Source organism: Geotrypetes seraphini, chromosome 11, assembly GCF_902459505.1.
Source record: "Geotrypetes seraphini chromosome 11, aGeoSer1.1, whole genome shotgun sequence".
Classification (NCBI taxonomy): domain Eukaryota; kingdom Metazoa; phylum Chordata; class Amphibia; order Gymnophiona; family Dermophiidae; genus Geotrypetes; species Geotrypetes seraphini.
This window is the reverse complement of record NC_047094.1, coordinates 28,502,573-28,518,744: the sequence shown is the minus strand read 5'-3', so window position 1 is coordinate 28,518,744 and position 16,172 is coordinate 28,502,573. Positions and strand designations below refer to the sequence as shown.

Sequence of the window (16,172 nt, the reverse complement as noted above, 5' to 3'; positions counted from 1 at the left end):
TGATTCCCAGCGGATTCACAGAGTGCTTTATTGTATTTTTAGCTTACTGATGTTGTTACTATGTATAAGGTACTATCGGTGTTTTGTCTTAAGTTATGTTTCTTGTTTTGATTCTGTTTATTTTATAAAAATAAATAGTCTGCACTATGCAACATTGCACAATTTAAATGTACATAATCTTGAGCAATGACATGTTCAGAGTATACAAACAATAACATAAACTAACCCCCCCCCAAAAAAAAAAAAAAAAAAAAAAGCATAAATTAAAAGTACTTAACTAATCAAATAAATTAACTGCAGCAATAACAGATCTGGCTAGATTTTAAAAGTCCAGACTCCAAGAGGTATCAAAAGTCTTCTGTATAAAAATAAAAAGTCTTCAGACATTTCCTGAATTGAATAACAGAGGATAACTGGTCTAATCTCACCTGGAGACAAAGTTATCTTATCTGATGATTGTAACATGCACTGAGGATGATAAATCCTGAAATAGGAGTCCAAACTGACAGGGGTTTCATTATTCAGTGCCGTGTGAATTAAGGTAAGACCCTTAAATTTCACATGCCACACAATTGGAAGCTAGTGAAATAAATACTACTGTTACTACTACTATTTAACATTTCTATAGTGCTAATAGGCATAGGCAGTAGTGCTGCCCGATTCAGGGGAAAAAATTTCGATTCGATTCAGCATATTGAATTGATTTTTCAAACATCTTGGTGGGCTTATTTTATAGCCTATTCACCCCCTTTGCCTTCTCCTAACCACACTGGCGCTGTGGTGTAAACAAAATAAACAAACAAACAAAAGACTTTTCCTCTCTCTGTTAAATCCTAGCTCACGTTTGCGGTCTAACACCAGCTCTGGCAGATACACGTTTCAAATCTGACATATTGTAATCACAAAACACTCTCCAAGGTAGGGAGAACGAGAAGGCACTCATACAAACGTAAGGAAGTTCTTCTTCACCCAGAGAGTGATGGAGAGCTGGAACGCTCTTCTGGAGTCTGTTGTAGGAGAAAACACCCTCCGGGGTTTCAAGATTAAGCTGGACAAGTTCCTGCTAAACTGGGACATACGCAGGTGAGGCTGGACTCATTTAGAACACTGGTCTTTGACCTGGGGGCCCCCGCATGAGCGGACTGCTGGGCAGGATGGACCACTGGTCTGACCCAGCAGCGGCAATTCTTATGTTCATTATTCAGATCTTGTTGGTCCCAGGCTTTGGTTGTCTTCTGATAACTTGCTTGCCAGGGTCTCCTTCTTTCTCTGTGCTAACCATCCATCTTTATCTCTGTCCTCCCCTTCCATTTCCCTTCCCTCTTCCAGAGGTCTGGCATCTTTCCTTTTTTTTCGTTTCCATCCACAGATCCACCTTTTCTCAATTACCATTTCATCCAGCATCTCTCCCTCCTTCCCCATCACTCTAGGGTCCACCATCTCTCCCTTTCTTTTCCCAACTACCCTCCTATCCAGGATCTCTATCCCCCCCTCCACACCATCCCTTGTGTCCAACTTCTCTCCCTTTCTGTTCTTCCCTCCCTAAATCCCATTGTCCTTCATCTCTCTCCCTCTCCTCTGTTTTTAGACCCATTATTTATTTCCCCCCAAAGTCCGGCATATGCACGTCTCTTCGAACCCCCCTTCCCTCCCTCCGTGTACTTCTACACCAGGGCCTCCCTCCCCTGAAGGCCTGTACCACCATCCTGGAAGGCCTGTTCCCCCCCCCCCTTTGAAGGCCTGTCCTCACCAAAGGCCTGCACCCCACTCCTGAAGGCCTGCCTGTCCCCCCTGAAGGCCTGCGTGTTCCCCCTGGCCTCCCGTGCATACATTTACCTCATTTCAGCAGCCTGCAGAGAAGATCTCTTGTGCTAGTGATCTCTGCAAGCTGCTATAGGTCTTTGGAGCTGTTTTCTCTGCCACGGTCCCACCCCTTCTCTGATGTCAGAGGCAGGATCGCGGCAGAGGAAACAGCTCCAAAGACCTATAGCAGCTTGCAGAGATCACTAGCACAAGCGATCTTTGCAGGCAGCTGATATTAGATAAATGGATGCGCAGGAGGCCAGGGGGGAAGCCGGACACCAGCGGGAGGCCAGAGGGGAAGCTGGACACAAGCACTTATCAACTGACCCTCGCCCTCTAAAGCAGGTGCAGCAGCAGCCAGCCAGCAAGAGGCAGCGCTGCTGCTCCTGCTTTAAGGGGTGAGGGAGGAGGGTCAGTTACAGAATCGGGAAGCCTTTTTGTTTTAAATCGATTCAAATTGATTCACATGAAGTGAATCGGTAAAGCACTAATATACTGTGCTGTACAACAACATATTTAAGAGACAGTCCCTACTCAGTATAGCTTACAATCTAAATTAACAATCAACAGGTCAAGTAGGGGCATAGGGTGAAGGGTTATGAGTTAAATTTATTTTTGAAGAAGTGGGCTTTTACTCTGGATTTGAATAGTTTTAGGGACAGAGCTTGACGTACTGACAGGTAGTTTGTTCCAGGTATAAGGTTCACCAAGAGAGAGAGGGAGGGCGCAGTCTGGAGTTGGCAGAAGGGTATAGATTAGAGATTTCCCTAATGAACGGAGTTCCCGAGGAGGGGTGTAGGGAAAGACAAGAGAGGAGAGATATTGAAGAACTAAAGAGTGAATACACTTGTAGGTCAATAAGAGGAATTTGAACTGTATGCAGAAGAGGATGGGGAGCCAGTGAAGTGACTTAGGAGAGGGGTGATGTTAGCATAGCAACTCTGGTAGAATATAAATCTTGCGGCAGAATACTGAACGGATTGAAGGGGAGAGAAATGGTTATGCAGGAGGTCAGTGAGAAGCAGTTTGCAATGGTCTAAGCCAATGTTGCTCAACTTTTTCAAGCCATGTATGCTTCTCACTCCCGGTTCACGGGTTTAAGACTCGTGACTTCGGTTATTCGCAAGTTTTTTAACCCGGAACCATCCCCGCCTCCAGGACCTCTCCACACCTTACCTAGTGGTCTAGCGGTGAAGCGGGGCAGGAGTGATTGTCCTACTCTCCTGCCCCATGCAGAGCCATCCACAAAAATGACTGTTGTGAGTTCCTGTGGTCTCATGAGACTACAATGGGAACTCACGGCAGCCATTTTTGTTGACGGCTCTGCACAGGACAGGAGCGTAGGATGATCACTTCTGCCCCGCTTCACTGCTAGACCACCAGGTGAGGTGAGGGAGGCGGGAGTGGATCAGAGGCGGTCCTAAAAGTTATTCATGTTTTTCAATATTCGTAGGCCGGCTCTATCCCTAACCCCCATGAATATTAAGGGGGAAGTGTAATAGATATCAATGGAGTACCCACAACCATCAACCGTACAAGCTCCGCCCCCATAATAGTATTAATTGTAATTCAATTTCTTCCATTCATTTTTCATATACAAGCAGTCCACAAGTTTAATAAAATCTTTATTCATTTTTACAACTTAAAACTGTAGGGTCATGAAATGGTAAGATATAGATAAGCAGAGAAATGAGCTAGTTTCCTATAGGACTATAAGTTGTACCCCTGAACCTATCATAAGTGCTGGCTTAGGACCAATAATAATTGTAGAAAGTTATAGAAGTAACAAATGAAAATTGTAGTTTTTGCATATATTAGTTTGCAAAAAGGGCATAAAAGTCCGTGTATTTCCTGTTTCTGACACTCTAGTAGGCAGGCTATTAACTGCACTAGAGTCCCGGCATGCTGTGAATAAAATTTCTTGTACTTTCTTCACGCCTCTGACTTTGTGTGTCCAAGTGACTTTTCAAAACAAGTGAATCAAGAAATAACATTTGATCTTAAAAACATCACTTGATTTTCTATTACATCCATCGTAAATTAATGAAATTTATCCCCTCCCCTCCCTATCATTCCATATACATTCGCATATTATAAAAATTTTTTTAAAATTCTTTATTCATTTTTACATCTTACAACAAATGTATCAGAAAATATCCACAAGTTACAGATGCTCGACTTAAGTGCGACTTGTACTTAAGAACGCATTATGGCTTCACTGAGCAATATTTCCAGTGGCATAGACAACTACACTTCTCCTATAGCAGATTCAGGACTGATGCGTGGCCACATTAAGAACAGTATATGGTTGTGCTTGCTGTACCTTAGAGGGAACACTTGTAGGGACAATTGGCCCTTTTGTCAGCTGGGAGCAGAGGTAAACAGCAAGAATCTTAACATCTACAGGTTCAGAGTTACATACAAGTCCAACTTAAGAACAGCTTTAAAAACATAACTCGTTCTTAACCTGAGGACTGAATGTAAACAATATAATCTTATTAGCAATACATAATGGTAGCTACAAAATTAAACTACACAAAGCACACTATGCAGATAAAATTTTAATTCACTTATATTCTATTTTTTTCAAAGAGGTCAAGGCAGATGACTTCAAAATATGCAATGCCAACCTCAGTAACTACTACAGAAAAATAGACAAATATAGTGCAAAATATAGACAGCGGATATAAATTCTCAAAACTGACACATTTTGATCACTATTAAAATCATTTTCTCTACCTTTGTTGTCTAGTGATTTTATTTTTCTAACCATCTTTTCTCATTCTCTGGCTGCACTTCCTTCTGTCTGCACTCTTCTGCCCTACATCCATCTTTATATATAATGGGAGACTGACTATATAGTAAAGTAATTACCAGTGTGGAGAAAATGAATGACTCATTAGCTGTACGCTCAGAGAAATGAAACTCTGAAGAGGGGGGTGAAAACCTCCTCTTGGGGTAAGAGTTTACCATCCAATCATTGCATATGTTTCATGAAAAAACACTCTCTGAACACTGGTAAAACATGTATTGATAATTAAATTTGCTTGTAAGGCTGGCGTGAATATTCAAATTTCTTTTGCCACAAATCTCACTGGATTGCTAGTTTGGAACACTTATCTTGTAAGTATAGCTCTCAGGGGTCTCAACGCGGCCCCGTTTCGTGTTCTGCTTCAGGAGACCCAGAAACACTTAATTGAACGATGTACTCATTGAGACTCTGTACAACAGTAACAGCTTTCCATGAGAAAATCTAAAATACAAAAACTTAAATCAGAACCACACAAACCGTAGAAAAATATACTTAAATAGTCTACGCTGTGGGAAGAGTTAATGTCTTATTGGCAAAAATGAGGCGGGAAACACAAGAAAATTCAAAAAAGTACATACCAAATGCAAACTTCCAAGCAACAGAGAGCGCTGCCTGCCTCACCCGATTTAAAGCAAAGGGGAGGGAGGGGGAGGGGAGCTCTGTATGCAAACGTGATGACATCATAATGTGAAAAAAAGGTTACAGCTGTAGGAGAACAACTCACTGTAAATAAAGATGATTGAAAAAAACTGTAAAAAATAAAAAAAACAAAACAAAAAAAAATAATAATAATAAAATGTTTTTTTCAATCATCTTTATTTACAGTGACAGTGATCTTTATTTACAGTGACATCTTTATTTACAGTGACATCTTTATTACCAGTGTGGAGAAAATGAATGCTAATGAGTCATTCATTTTCTCCACACTGGTAATTACTTTACTATATAGTCAGTCTCCCATTATATACATAATCTTTTACTGACTATTGTTTATAGACAGTCCCTGTAATTTGATATAACTACATCCATCTTTGGCATTAACTTTTAACATTCAACTTTTTTCAATTTCTCTACATCTTAATCTACCTTTACATGTCTTACCTTCCGTTTCTATCTCTCTCCTTTCCCATGGTTTGGCATCTCTGCCTCACCCTTTCCCTGGTCCGACATTTCTCTCGTTCCTCCTCCTTTACATGGTTCGATATCTCTTTCCCTCCCTCCTCTCTCAGTGGTCCATTATCTTCCTTTCCCCTCTTCCCACAGTCTGCCATATCTTTCCCCTCCTTCCCTGATCTGGCATCTCTCCTTCCCTCCCCCTTCCATTGATCTGACATCTTTATCTCCCTCCTATCACCCTTCTCTGGATCTGACAAATCGCCCTTCCTTGAGTTATCTCTCCCACCTCTCCAGTGTAACATTTCTCTCCCTTCTTTCTGGCCCCGCTCCCAATCCAACATTTTTCCCTCCACCAGTCCAATATTTCTTTCTCTCTGCCTCCTGCATGCTTCCTCTTCTCCAGTCCTAATTCCCTCCCCCAACCAACATCTCTCTCCATAAGGTCAACTTTTTACTTTCTGCCCTCTCTCCCTTCCCCTGAGTGTGACATTTCTCCTTCCTTTCTTTCTGCCCTCCCCATCCATCATCTCTCTCGTGACATCCGTCCTTCCCAACTGCACTCACAACTAGCATGCTCTACCCTGTGCACTATTACTACATCACCTCCATTCCATGTCCATTTCTTCCTCTCTCATCCCTCCTGCAACATTTTTCCTTCCTTCCCCCCCTCCCTCTGGGTTAGCGGCACTGATTCCTAAATGCTGCCTGCTGCTAACCCGAAAGCCTCTCAGTTGCGTCCCTCCCAGGCAGAAACAGGAAGTTCTGACAGGGTGGGGCGGGACCTAGCAGAGGAGAAGCTTCCGGTTCGCTGCAGGCAGCATGGAGCACCTCTCCCTCCCTCCCCCATCTTCAAGTCCAGTAGCACCTTTCCCTTCCCTACCAGCAGCACCTCTTCTCCATTCCCTTTCCCTCCTCCCATGTCCAGCAGTACCTCTCCTCCCCCTAGTAGCTGTGTGCTTTTAACTTCCCAACATAGCTGCTTCTTGCGTTAGTTTAGCGATTCCATTAGGCATTCTCGAGGCCTTTGCTAGGCCGGCTCACCTCTGATGATGCAACTTCCTCTTTCCTCAACATATGCTGATTCTGACACTTTAACTGTGGTACCTTCCTTGAGAGCAGAGAAAATGCATAGCTTACTGAGTGTGGCTTATGAAATAAGTTCACCACTGGCTTCTCATACAAGTCGGTATGGCAAAGTATATCTCTGTGATACCGTATATACTTGAATATAAGCCAAGATTTTTGGGCTAAAAAATGGGGACTCAGTTTATATTCAAGCTAACTCCATCCCGCACCCATCGTGGGCCTCCAGTACTGCCCTGGTGGTCCAGTGGTGTGGGGAGCTGGAGCTGCCGTCAATCCCTCCCAGCGACTTTGTGCAACTAGCCTGCCTCTCCCCTCCCAGTTCCCCTGTACTTTAGGTCCCCGGTGGTCCAGCGGTGAGGCGGGGCAGGAGCAATCCCTTTACACTCCTGTCCGGCAGTCTCCGTAGTGGAAAAATGACTGCCGTGAGACTGAGTCTCATGAAGTTTGCTGCGGGATCTCATGGCAGTCATTTTTTCACTACAGAGACTGCCAGGCAGGAGCATAAAGGGATTGCTCCTGCCCGGCAGTCTGTTTGTCTGCACCACTGGACCACCAGGGCAGTACTGCAGGCGTTCGGGAAGGAGGGGCAGATTGGCTGGCTGTTTGGCTGCAGAGCCAGCAGACGGAATTGAATAAAACCATCGGTTTATATTAGAGTCAACCTTTTTTCCTCATTTTTGGTGGGGAAAAAAGGTTACCTTGGTTTATATTCAAGTATATACGGTGACTGTATAGGAAGATGCTGGGCACACCTTCAAGTTAACACAGACGCTTTTGCAGTTGCTATGTGTTAACCACATGTAGCAGCAAATTTTTACTGCATTTTAGTAAAAGCAGTAGGCTGAGAACCAGGGCAGCTAGGTTCAAATCCCACTTCTGTTCCTTGTGATCTAGACTGAGAGAACAGGAGCCAGCAAGCCTTTGAGCATGCGCAGATGCTCAAGGCCCTTCTGCAATCCATCCTCCAGTCAGTGCATAATTTTGTCAGCATCTGCCGTGAGATGCAAGTACCATTAAGTGAAAAACTGATTATCGAGGGAGATGGGAAATGTTGGCAGTTTCTGCTGCAGGAGCTGCCTACACAAGCAATGAAAAATGAATATACTGAACTGTTTCTGGATAGCACATCTGTAGGAGAGTTTTTAAATGCGATGGAGAAAACGAACCATGATTTTTGAAAATGCTGTACCTTAATCTTCTCTTTATTCTTGTCCTTCACATGACCCCTCTGGAATGTAACCAGATGTCCAATTTAGGGGTTCCAAAAAAAAAAAAAAATGGACTGCCCCAGCCTGCCTGCATGTTTCAATATTACCTTTGTTGATGGGAATGCCAGGCCCCACCAGCCAAAGAGTATATTTTATCTTCATATACTTTTTATTTAAAATTCATAATGGATTATTGCAGGCATTAGATCTCTAGATGATGTTATTTCAGAAGGTAAACTGCTGGATTTTTCACAATTGCAACATAGATTTGGTCTTAATAAAACACAAAGTTTTAAATGGTTGCAATTGAAGCAGGCCATTCAGGTTGGGTTCCCTGAATGGAAAACATTAAATAATCAATATAGTTTAAAGTTCTTATGTTTTCAAGCAGACTTCCTAGGACATCAAGCCGCATTGTGGTATAAATTAATATCTGGATATTTGAATAAAAAACCAAAAAATGGTCTAAGAGATATTTGGAGCATTGAGATTAAGCATCAAATTAATGCATCTCAATGGCCACTAATTTGGTCTTGGAGAATGGGATGTACAGTGTCAGCATCTATGAGACAAACTTGGTTCTTTTTATTACATAGAGCTTTTTGGACCCCTACACGTTTGCAAAAATTAGACAGTTCTAAGTCCAATAAATGCTGGCACTGTAATCTGGAACCAGGGACATTAGATCATTTATTATATCATTGTCCCCACATTAAAATTTTTTGGAATTCAATTTGGCCACAAATTAATAAATTGATGGAAAATCATATTGCAATATCATATGATACAGTATTATTTGGAATGATGATGAGAAAAAAAAGTCAAATTTCACCAGAAAATAACAATCTTTTATTAATTATGACAGGGGTTGCCATTCAGCATATAACCAATAATTGGAAAAATTATAATAACCTAAATTATACATTCTGGTGGAATACAATATGTCATATTTAAAATGGAAAGAACAATAGCAATACAAAGAGGGACATATACTAAATTTATAAAAATATGGGGGCCATTGACAAAATACTGCAATGAATAAATAGTAGGATTTTTCTTCTTCTTTTCTTCTTTTAAATATCTTTTTTGTGACACACATAGAGGGGGGGTAATAAAAATAATTTATACATAATATGTTATAATATATTATACAATATGTAGTGTATGAATGAAAAGTAATAGAAGGGTGGGGGAGGGAGAGGGGATAAAAAATATATTTAGAATAAGATGTATTAGATATAAAAGTGATATTGTGTATTCATCAATTGTATTTTAATATTTTGTACACTTTAGGTAAAATTGAAAATTAATAAAAAATGATAAATAAAAAATAATAGAAGGATAGGGGGAGGGAGAGGGGGAAAAATATATTTAGAATTTGATGTATTAGATATAAAAGTGATATTGTGTATTCATCAATTGTATTTTATTATGTTGTACACTTTCTGTAAAATTTGAAAATAAAAAATAATACCAAAAAAAAAAAAATAAAATTCATAATTTGGCAACAGTATTCATTCATTAATGAAAGCAGTGTGGCTATTGTGCTATTCCACCAGGATACTAGAAATAAAGGTGAAGTCATAAGCAGTGTTCCCTCTAAGCGGGCGGGTGTTGTGAGCAAACTTTTTTCACTGTGAGCTAAAAATATCGGGCGCCAGCAAGTTATGAGCCAAATAAATATGTTGCTTTCTACCACAGAACTTCCTTACGTTTGTATGGAATCTATCCCCTTTCAACTTTAGAGAGTGCCCTCTCGTTCTCCCTGCCTTAGCTACTAAGTCTATTCCCTTCAGTACCTTGAATGTTTCTATCATGTCCCCTCTCAATCTCCTCTGCTCAAGGGAGAAGAGGCCCAGTTTCTCTAATCTTTCGCTGTACGGCAACTCCTCCAGCCCCTTAACCATTTTAGTTGCTCTTCTCTGGATCCTTTCGAGTAGTACCGTGTCCTTCTTAAAGTACCAGTGCTGGACGCAGTACTCCAGGTGAGGGCGTACCATGGCCCGGTACAGCAGCATGATAACCTTCTCTGTCTCTTCAGTCCAGCATCTGCCCCTTCCATTCACTGTCTGTCTTTCCCTGCCATCTCTCCTCCTGCCCCCCCCCACCCCCCAATTTGGTCTAGCATCCATCATCTTCCTTCTGTTCCCCTCATGGTCTGGCATCTCTATCCTTCCCTCCCCCCTGTGGTTTTTAGCATATCTCTCTTCTCATTTCCTCCACTCAGATCTGATCATTCTCTGCTCTCTCTTCCCTTTTCTTCTCTGGTCTTCCTTCTCTATTTTCTGCCTCCATCTAAATTAAATTCTTTCTTACTATTTAGTCCCGTTTCCCTCTTTTCACTGTGTCTACACACAGCTTGTCACCCCTTTCCCTCACCCCTCCATTATCTTACTATTTTCTTCCCCCTTTATTTATCTCCTCCTTCCATCCAGTATGTGTTCTTTCCCCACTTCCATTCAGCATCTGCTCTCCCTTCTCAACTGACATCCATCTGCCTTCTGCTCTCTCTCCCTTCTTCTCACTTCCATCATCTGTCCCCTTCTCTCTCTCTCTCATCTCCTCCATTCCATCATCTGCCCCTTCTCTCTCTCTCTCTCTCCCCCCCCCCCAACTTCCATCATCTGCCCCCCTTCCCCTCACCTTTGTGGGTCACTTTCTTTCCCCTGAGGGTGGCTCATGTCACAGGGGAAGCTTTGGCCGAGCAGAACCGCTTGATTGACAGTGGAACTTACTTGATTGATGTCGATGCTGGGGCCCGTTGCCGTTTGAAGGAAAAAAAAAAAGGTGGAAAAAAGGAACCTGTAAAGGCGAGAGGAAGGGAAACCTCCAGGACAGCTGCTTTTTGCCCTCCTTCAGCGGCCCAAGAGTTCAGACCAGCAGCGGCAGCTCTGTATGCTTTTAACTGCCGGGACTCCTGCCTTCCACCGCGTTTGCCTCCTGCCTTGTCTCCGCACCTCCAGACCAGCAGCGGCAGCTGTGTATGCTTTTAACTTCGGCACAGAGCTGCCCCTAATCAATAGTTTAGCGCGGTTTCATGAGGCAGCCTCGGGGCCTTTGATAGCCGGCCCGCTTCGATGATGCGATGTGGGCCGGCCTAGCAAAGGCCCCGAGGCTGCCTTATGAAACCGCGCTAAACTATTGATTAGGGGCAGCTCTGTGCCGAAGTTAAAAGCATACACAGCTGCCGCTGCTGGTCTGGAGGTGCGGAGACAAGGCAGGAGGCAAACGCGGTGGAAGGCAGGAGTCCCGGCACAGCGACTGCAACAGGAAGTTGCAAGTCAGCTGACGCCGGCCTTTCGTTGCGGCGGGGACCGAATCCTTCGCGGACCGGCAAGATTTTGTTTGCGGACCGGCGGTTGAAGAACTGTGCTCTACACTGTGTGCGCTGTGACGAGAAACATGTGCGCTGCGAGGTAATATTTTGTGCGCGTGCGCACGTCAACGCAGCTTAGCGGGAACACTGGTCATAAGTGGTACCTTTCTCTTGAGCTAACAATTTGTGTGACTAATTGTTCAGCCATTCTCACTTTGCTGGTCATTAGAGTTACGGGGGGGGGGGGGAATACATGAATACTTGAATATAATCCCCCCAGTTTATACTCGAGTAACAGTTTTCTCCTTTTTTGAGGGGGGGAGGACACTGCTTTATTTATACTCTGGTTTATATTTGATTATTATATACTGTATATACGGTATTGAAGTTTGGATGCCAACACACTTGGAGGTTCGCTGTGCTTTTTTTTTTATATTGGCTTAACTCAAATTTATGCATGCTGATGGTGCATTAATGCCAGTAAGCTCCTAGTTTTAAGTTGGTCATTTTAAAATGCATATAAACTGGTTATGCATATTTTAAAAGTTAGCTTGTATTATGATAAAGAGAAACTGAACACAATTGCTGTTAGCCTCGGACCGAAAACGGGGCTGCAGTGAATATTTGTTTTAGAAACCGTTTTGTCTAGTGGTTACAACACAGAGTATGAGTCAGATGAACTCCCGAGACACAGCTAAGATTGGATCTATAGCTGAATTTAAATAGCCCAGGGCATGCTACTTGTCTCCTTTTACCTCAGTGATAAGTGTTGGTTTTCCCTTTGCCATTTTGAAGCTTTTATATAATTCAGGTGGTAAAAATCATGCTGCTGTGCCTTCCATTTCAGGATTGTCTGTATTGTACCTTTGTAAAGTTTTCATCACACCCTTTTACATTTTTCACATTCTGTTATAATAAAATATTATGAAATGCCTTAACATTTCATTGATCTACGCAGCATATTGTACATGTTCCACATTGTTGAATATTTCTATAATTGTTCATTAAACAAGAATAAAAAAACTAAAAAATCTAAGTTACATATGTCTTCACATTTCTTGTCTCCATACTTAGTAGCAGCCCATCTTTCAGAAATATAGTTAACATAATGACAGATCCTGTATGATCCATCGTTTGCCCTACAGTCACATTTATTATCAAGGCAATGTTGAACAACAATCCAATATATACATTTTACTTGCTAATTCCGATTTAAGATATCTTCCCTTCCTCCCAAGATATGCAAGACCTGTACTCAGATGATACTTGCTCCTGATCCATTCTTGCCATTTTCAGGGCTCAGTCCATTAAAAAGCTGCCCTGCACTGGTCCTACTTCCCCAGCTACCAAGGTGCTGTCAAAACCTACTCCACACCCTCCTAATCTATTTTCTCTCTCATGGGACTCAGATTGTAGAGGCATCGTTTTCACTTCCCCACTGCTGGAGCTGCTGCCACCATTCAGCATTGGCTTCATGTCCCCACTGCTGGAGCTTAAGCACTACTCCTGCTCATCATAAATGAAGTTATAGCAGTTGATCTGTCATGTCATGTTTTGATATCATACTCTTTCTATTTAGGGATCCTTTTATGTCTAACTCACACTTTTTTGAATTCTGTCATTGTTTTTATCTTCACCACCTTCTCTGTGAAAAAGTACTTCCTGACATTATTCATGAGTTGGCCTCCCTGCAATCTAAGTTATGTTCTCTAACATAGAAACAGAAACATGATGGCAGATAAAGGCTAAATGGCCCAGCCAATCTGCCTATCCACAACATCCACTATCTCCTCCTCTCCCTAAGAGATCCCTCCTCTTGTTTGTATATTAATTTCTTTCAAGTATTTGAATGTCTGTATCATATCACCCCTATTTCTGCATTCCTCCAGGGTGTATATATTCAGGTCATCAAGTCTCTCCTCATACGTACATCCAAACCCCATACTATTTTCATCACTTTTCTCTGAACTTCTTCAAGTTTCTATAGGCTAGATTCACTAAGCCCATTGATTACCCCCGACCACTTTGCAACCCCGACCCAATTCACTAACCTTCCTCCCCAGCATATCCGCACCTGATCTGATCCCATGCATGCAAATGAGGGGAAATGGCATGCAAAGTAGGAAGGGCCTCGATTCAGTAACAAAATTCAGGCACACCGACTGGGGCTAGCCGATCCAAAAAACAAGTGACTGCTAAGATCCAGTCGCTTGTGCAAAAACCCTGCGCTCTGTCACCCTGCTCTCTGCCCCGACTTCTCTGTGTTTTGCCGCCCTGACTCCATGGTTTTAACCCGTGGGTTTAAAGCGGGGCTGCACTACGGCGTGTTCTGTTAAGTTCCAGAACACACTACAGTGCAGCCTTGCTTTAAATTCAGGGGTTAAAGCCACGGGCTCACAAAAAAAAAGTTTCCAGCGCGAAGAGCATGCGCAGACCATCTACAGGTGGTCGGTGGGGGGCGTGCCTCTGATCGTCCCCATTTGCATGAGGACGGTTGTGGATGAGTCGGCATGCCACGGATCGCATAGCATTGGGAAGGTTAGTGAATCTAGGCCTTTATGTCCTTAGTAGAAAATGACACAGTGGCTGTTACCCACGGGTAACCCGCCGAAACGGGGTGGAGAAAAGAGGCGGTCGCCGCGGGTATGGGGAGAAGGCCATTCACCGCCCCGTGGAGTGGTGAATGGCCTTGTCTCCGCAGTGAAGGGAGGGAACGCGCGGTCACTGATCACTCTCCCTCCCTCCTCCATACTGATAGCCGGAAGTTGCATCAGAGACGACCTTTCCTGCAGCCACACGCGATTTCAATGCTCTGGCTGCTGGTAGAAACGCATTTAGAAATTGCCTGCCACGAAGGTAAGGGGTAGGAAGGGAGAAAGGGAGGAAAGGTGGGGTGGAGAAAAACAGATGCTGAAGGGAACTGGGGAAGGTAGACTAGAGAGGAACAGACGCTGAGGGGACCTGGGGAAGGTGGTGTGGGGAGGAACAGTCGCTGAAGGGAAATGGGGAAGAAAGAGATTCCAGACTATGTGGGGAGCAGAGGGAAGAAGATGGGTGCCAGGCCAGTTGGGGTGGGATGGGGGTAAAGGGAGAGGCACAGTAACAGAGCAAATGAAAGACGCAGAGAGAAGACAGACAGTGGATGGAAGGACTTGAATGAGAAGATGAGGAAAGCAGAAATCACACAACAAAGGCATAAAAAAAAATTTCTATTTTATTTATTTCCTTTTTTTTTTTTTTTTTTTTGCTTTAGGATAAAGTAGTATATTGTGTTGATAAAAATTTATAAGTAAAGGCCAGCAGCCAGAACTTTGATTTATAAGGAAGGAATAAGCTAAATATTGCAGTACTAAGGCTTGTATGGATGCTGTGGGGACGGGGCGGGGACAGTGGTCGCGGGGATGGGGCAGGGACAGGGTCGCGGGGACAGGGCAGGGACGAGGACAGATTTTTTTTCCCCATGTCATTCTCTAGTCCTTAGCAAGAGATGACTTGTACAGGGGCATCAACACCTCCTTTCCTCTGCTAATTATATCCCTCCCTATGCAGCTCGGCATTCTTCTGCCTTGTTGCATTGTTTCATCACCTTGAGATCCTCAGACACCATCACCCCAAGGTCCCTCTCCTGAGCTGTGCTTATCAGTCTCTCCCGTCCCTCTCCTTCTATCTCATATATCATCTTTGGGTTTCTGTACCCCAAGTGCATCATTTTGCAGTTCTGGCAGTTAAAATTTAATATGAAGACCTTTTGACCAGTTTTGTTTTTTTTTTAATTGAATGCTTTTAATGAAAAATCAAGTAAAGCAACAGAAGAAAACAAGCTACAGAGTAACAGCACAAAAACAGCAGTTCAAGAGTAAGCGATAACTAACACAGTACGTACCCTACCGAAGTAATGAAATACAGAACCAGAACAAATATAGCAATTGCCCTCCCCTCCCCCCCAATCATATAGCAGATATACATCACTAGAACTTTTGGCATAGTAGCTCTCCAATGTTTAAAGCAGGGGTGTCCAACCTTTTGGCTTTCTTGGGCCGCATTGGCCAAAAATAAATGTTTCTGGGGCTGCGCAAACGCTGCAGCAAGACAGAGGAGGAAACTGGCAAGACGGTAAATACCCGGGGGCAGCAGAGGAAAACACTGCATCGCCCTCAACCGGGGCCGCACAAAATACTTCACGGGGCTGCAGGTTGGACACCCCTGGTTTAAAGGATCTCCAGAGCCTGTTAAATTTACCCCAGGCACCTGTACGCAAAGCAGTCAGTTTATAAAGCAAATGACAATCTTTCAACTTACATATAATCAGTTTCTAGTCTGGAACAGTTGAAGAATTCCAAAATTGGGCCAGCAGCACCCGGGCGGCCATCAAGAGAAGCTTAGAAAAGGTTACCTCCCCCTCCTCCCCATCAACCGCATACAGATTAAGAAAGGCCATAGCTGCAGAAGGAGGAATATCGGTACCCAAGTTGTCAGTCAAGCTGAAACACAGGAGACCAGAAGGGGTGGGGAGGGGAGCAAGGGACAACACCACCACATATGAAAATAAGTACCAGGATCTCCATATGCCCTCCAACAGGTCCCCCATGTAATTTAGTGAGCAATGCCGGTACAAGGTACCTGCGGAACAGGACTTTATAACCGTTTTCTATAATAGGTGTTGCCATATGCCGCCACAACAGATCCCAGTCCTGCTGTGACAACGGGCCACCCAAGTCCCGCTCCCATGCTGTCATACCACGAGGGAAGTCCCCTCTGTCCATTCAAACATTGATAAATCTTGGAAATCACCCCCTTAGAAACCACTGGTCCCAAAAGTTTCTCAAACCCA

The 16,172-nt window shown here is 43.4% G+C and overlaps 1 protein-coding gene across 4 annotated transcripts in view; it reads left to right on the top strand.

The window, feature by feature from the left end:
• CCP110 (centriolar coiled-coil protein 110) overlaps positions 1-16,172 on the top strand; it is a 97,183-nt gene that overhangs the window by 589 nt on the left and 80,422 nt on the right. The window lies entirely within an intron of this gene.